Below are 5,984 nucleotides of genomic sequence, written 5' to 3' on the forward strand. Positions count from 1 at the left end.
AAAAAAAAAAAAAAAAAAAAAACATTAATAGCAATAACCCAGCTTGGGAAAACGAATGATCAATCTTCATGTCCCAAGTTCCACAGTCACTCTTCCTTTTTTTTGAGAGTCTTGTTCTGTCACCCAAGCTTGCTGCAACTTCTGCTTCACGGGTTCCAGTGATCCTCCCACCTCAGCCTAACAAGATGGGACTACAGGTGTGTACCACCATAGCCAGCTAATTTATTTTCTTTTTTAGAAACAGGGTCTCGCTATGTTGCCCGGGCTGGCCACCCTTCCCTTTAATGCCCAGATAACAACCCCTGGGCACTCACCCTTCAGAATGTCCCCTCCCATAAAATAGTGGCTCCCATCTATCAATCAAATGCTCATGATGGAGTGCTGGGCACCAAGTGCTTTCCTTGCTTTATTTCATTTGATCCTCATTATGAGGGAGACGTGATAATTTCACACACAAGAAAATTGAGGATCGGAAATTAAATGACTTGCTCGAGTACCCAGCTAAGAGGCAGAGCAGGACTCAAATCGAAATCTGTGTTTCTGAAACTCACACTTCACTGGTGTGCTGTCCAGCCTCTCTGCTTCTGAAAATGCCCAAGACCTAGTTCCACGTTCCACAGATCTGTCTGGTGATGACCCTTCCCCTCAGCCAGCCAGGTGATGATCATAAAGTTCCCATAACATTGGGTTCTGGTGTCAATTAGAGGACACAGTTGGAAAGTTCTATTTCCCAGCTGGCAAGGTGTAGAAAACAAGATGGGGAATTTGGGGAGTTTCCTACAGACATTCTCAGAAGGTAGAGAGTTCCCACCACCTGTGCTGCACACGCAGAGCACTAATGACGTGTTGAGGTCTTACAGGAGATTCCTCTTCCCTTAGGGGACTGTTTAGATGATCTCACATGTCCCCTTTGGGTAGGGGACTCAGATTCTCAGTTGTTGGTGCAGACATCAAAATCCCTGAGCATTTTTTGCATTTTACCCACTTATGTATCATGTTTTCCATGATTACTTCAGGCCCCCATAAAGAAAAGGCTGGTTTCCTACATATGTTAAATAATTAAACCAGTTAGCACCTTGGTTAACACATGGATTTAATTCACTCACTCACCCTGTAATGAAAGGCCACAAAGAACACGCCCATCAGTGATTGGTCATTTGTTCATTGGCCATGGTAGGCACAAGGTCTTGAGTTCCTTCTTTAACCAGGCAGAGTATACACATCATCCCTAATACGCAAAGCAATCTAATGAGGGAGGCATTACAATTTCCATTATATATTTATTTAGTTATTTATTTTTTGAGATGGAGTCTCACTTGGTCACTCAGGCTGCAGTACAATGGGACAGTCTCGAGTCACTGCAACCTCTGCCTCCCGGGTTCAAATGATTCTCCTGCCTCAGTCTCCCAAGTAGCTGGGACTATAGGTGCGTACCACCATACCCAGCTAATTTTTGTATTTTTAGTAGAGACGGGGTTTCACTATGTTGGCCAGGCTGGTCTTGGACTCCTGATCTCGTGATCCACCTGCCTCGGCCTCCCGAAGTGCTGGGATTACAGGCGTGAGCCACTGCACCAGGCCTACAATTTCCATTTTATGACAAGGAAACTGAGACTAAGGGAGGACACTTGCCCACAATCCCCAAGAAAGGAAGTGGCTCAGCCAGGTTTTGAACTGAGGCGTATCTGCCTCCAAGCTCATATGTGTCCTACTATTCAACCCTGGTGCACAGGCTAAATCTCTTCCCACAGTGACTCATAAAATCTCACAGTCAGAAGGGCTCTAAAGGCCTAGACTCAACCCCCACCCACTATAGGAATCTCCCACAGAGGGTTTCCACTTTCTGTTCGAATACCACCAGCGATGGAGAATCCACCACATCACAAGGCAGTCCCCCACACAGTTGGAAAGTTCCTCCACTTTGAACTGACGACTTCTGAGTAGCTTCCACTTCTTGTGGGGGGTTCCCACTAACTCCTGGGGACCCAAGGGAGAAATGATTCAACAGAAGCAGGAGAGAGATCTACATGAGCACCCCACCCCCAGTGGAGGTAGCTGCAGGTGGCAGGCAAAGGAGTGGTACTAAGGCTGAGCCAAGGAGAGGGAAAGACCCAGAGAAGTGAGCAGGAGGCCCTCGTGGGCCATCATCCTCCAGGGCCTTTGCAGTGGCCCCCACCTTTTCCCTCCCACCTCAGCTCCTGCCCCACTCACCTGTGAAGGCAGCAGTGGGTAATGGGAACAGGCAGAGCTAGACAGACCTGAGGTCATACCCCAGCCCTAATGCTGACCTGCTGTGTGACCTTGGGCAAGTTGCTTCACTATTCTTACTTTTCAACTGTCCAACAGGGCGATAGTGAGCATTAAAGGAGAGGGTGTTGGCTGGGCACGGTGGCTCATGCCTGTAATCCCAGCACTTTGGGAGGCTGAAGCTGGCGGATCATTGGAGGCCAGGAGTTCGAGACCAGCCTGGCTAACATGGTGAAACCCCATCTATACTAAACACACACACACAGACAAATTAGCCAGGCGAGGTGGCAAGTGCCTGTAGTCCCAGCTACTTGGGAGGCTGAGGCAGGAGAATGGCATGAACCTGAGAGGCAGAGACAGCAGTGAGCCAAGATCGCGCCACTGCACTCCAGCCTGGGTGACAAAGTGAGACGCTGAAGTCTCAAAATTTAAGAATAAAATAATAAAATAAAGGGGAGAGCGTGTGAAGTGTGTACAGAGCTGCTCAGTTATAAGCAAACAACACGAGGACGTGGGAAGCAGGCTAGAGTAGTGTGGTTAAGTACAGACCTGGGGTTAGGCTGTCCCGGTTTTGTTATTTAACTTTTTTCTTGAGGGACAAACAGTCCTGGCTTACAATTCAACTTTGACCACTTGCTTGTGGACCTTGGGTGAGCCATTTAATCTCTCTACCTTGATTTACTCATATTATTCCTTTATTTATTTTTTAGAGGCAGGGTCTTATTCTGCCTTGTCACCCAGGCTGGAGTGCAGTGGTATGATCATGGCTCACTGTAACCTCAACCTCCCAGATTCAAGCAATCCTCCCACTTCAGCCTCCTCAGTAGCTTAGACCACAGGCACGGACCAACATGCCTGGCTAATTTTTGTTTTATTTTATTATTTTATTTTTTTGTAGAGATGGGTTCTCGCCATGTTGCCTGGACTGGTCTTGAACTCCTGGGCTCAAGTAATCCTCCCGCCTCGGCCTCCCAAAGTGCTGTGATTACAGGTCTGAGCCAACGTGCCCTGCCTTCCCACCGTTTTAAGTAGAAGGAATCATATCCAGAACCCGGACAGGTCAGCTCATTTAAGCATCCTTGCCCCACGAAAAGAGGGAGCCCTTTCATGATGACCTTTTCTCTCTTTCCAGAATCTCTCTCTGAGTTATAACTCATGTTTATGACTCAGTCTGAGACTTCTTTTTATAATTTCCTCTGTTTCTCTTCCCTTCGTCTGCTCCCCACCACCCCCGCCCGCTGTGGGCTGAGTTGAGAAACCGAGGGGTGATGACACATGTCGGAGCTGGGCATGAGGCTTGCACTTAGGATGGGCCTGGGGTCACCCATCTGTTGCAGAATCTTCTTACCAGACCTGGACTTGGGCAAAGTCATTCCTGTAGTCATTAGGAAGCATTTCAGCTACTGGGTCCTTTGTGGACTTCTGTGAGTGAGGGTTGGGATCAGAAGACAAAAATGAGGTCAAATCTCAACAGCAGACATCACTAACTATGTGATCTTGGGCAAGTCACTTGGCCTAAGTCTTATTTCCCTTATCTGCAGACCATCATCAGAGAGTTACGGAGGAGATACAAAGAAATAATGAGAATAAAGGCTCTGGCAGGGATCAGATCCAGAAAAAATGATGGCTGAGTTGCCAGAATGCTTGATAGAACCTTCAGGCCTAATGAGATGCTCCAGAACCAAGGGATCTTAATTCAGGGTCCATGGCATCCCAGGCATGGGGATATGTGTAAAACGACCTGTATATCTTCCTGGCAGGAGAGGGTACAGGGTTTGTCATCAGATTCTCAAAGGAATTCAAGATCTCCTAAATGTTAAGAAACATTTTACCCAGGGGAGCAGATAACTAATACTTTTACTTTTCAAGCATGTAGAACAGCAGTCCTGCCGCAGCACTGTGCAGTAGTTCTTTCAGTAGGCCTAACATTCCAGGCTGGGCAGTAGCTCAGACCTATAACCCCAACACTTTGGGAGGCCGAGGCAGGTGTATGGCTTGAGTCCAGGAGTTTGAGACCAGCCTCGGCAACATGGTGAAACCCCCTTTATACCAAAAATACAAAAAAATTAGTCAGGCATGGTGGGGTGTGACTGTGGTCCCAGCTATTTGGAAAGCTGAGAAAAGCTGAGGTGGGAGGATCCCTGGAGCCAGGGAAGTTGAGGCTGCAGTGAGCCATGATTGCATCACTGCATTCCAGCCTGGGTGATAGAGAGAAACTAGGCATACACACACACACACACACACACATATATATATATATAAAAAAATTTAAAAAACACAAAAATTAAAAACTTATGTTCCAGACATAGAAGATACTAAAATGAGAGCAATTGGCTTCTTGACTTTCTGGAGCATTGAACTTCAGAGAGGTTAAATGATTTAGCCAAGGTCACACAGTGCTAAAGGAAGCCTGATGCTGGAATTGGACCAAGTCTCTGACTGCAAAGTTGGCCACTTTGTGTCTTGATAGAGGGGCCTTCCCAGGGATCAAGATCCTTCTGGTTGGCTGAGACCAACAAGATCAGCATTCTATAAGGCCTGGGAATGGTCACTGGTTGGGGTCACAATGAGGGCCTCTGCCAGGGAGATGAGTCTGAACTACCAGCTCACCTCCTGGGGGTGCTGATGAGCTGCCTGTAGATTAACTGGGGTTGTTAATCACCCATGATTCAGGGAGAAGGGGTTATCTTGCTAACTGCAGACTGACAGACCATGAGGGAACTCCACGTGTGTATTTATAGCAACAATACTGAGGTTTAATTTATATACAATAAAATGCATAGATTGGCTGGGCGCAGTGGCTCACGCCTGTAATCCCAGCACTTTGGGAGGCCGAGGTGGGCGGATCACCTGAGGGTCAGCCTGACCAACATGGAGAAACCCCGTCTCTACTGAAAATACAAAATTAACCAGGCGTGGTGGTGCATGCCTGTAATCCCAGTTACTTAGGAGGCTGAGGCAGGAGAATCGCTTGAACCCGGAGGTGGAGGTTGTGGTGAGCCAAGATTGTGCCATTGCACTCCAGCCTGGGCAACAAGAGCAAAACTCTGTCTCAAAAAATAATAATAATAAATAAGTAAATTTAAAAATAAAAAATAATAAAAATAATAAAATACATAGATTTTAAAAGTACAATTGAATGAGTTTGGACAAACTCATACACGTATGAAACCCACACCACTCTCAAGGTATAGAAAGTTTTCATTATGCAGAGAATTCCTTGTGTCCCCTCTCAATTCCTTCGGTGCCAGAGGCAATCACTGTTCTGATTTTTGTCACCATAAGTTAGTTTTGCCTGTTCTAGAACTCAATAAAAATTGAATCGTCCAGTGTATACTTTTTGTGTCTGACTTTTTCCATTCAACATAACATCTGTGAAGATTCATCAATCTTGTTGTATGTCAATAGCTCATTCTCTGTTGTTGCTGAAGTGGTATTCTATTGAATGAAAATACCACAGTTTAATTCATTCATCTGTTGATGGACATTCTTTTTATCCCCCAGTTTTGGGCTAATATAAACATTTATGTACGAGTCTTTGTGTGGATACATGTTTATATTTCTCTTGGGTAAATAGAAGCAGTATTGCCGTGTCACAGGATAGGTGAATGCTTAATTATATAAAAAGTTACTGGGCTGGGTATGGTGGCTCACGCCTATAATCCCAGCACTTTGGGAGGCCAAGGTGGACGGATTGCTTGAGTTCAGGAGTTGAGAACAACCTTGGCAACATGGTA

Source organism: Mandrillus leucophaeus, unplaced genomic scaffold (genome assembly GCF_000951045.1).
Source record: "Mandrillus leucophaeus isolate KB7577 unplaced genomic scaffold, Mleu.le_1.0 Scaffold23, whole genome shotgun sequence".
NCBI lineage: Eukaryota > Metazoa > Chordata > Mammalia > Primates > Cercopithecidae > Mandrillus > Mandrillus leucophaeus.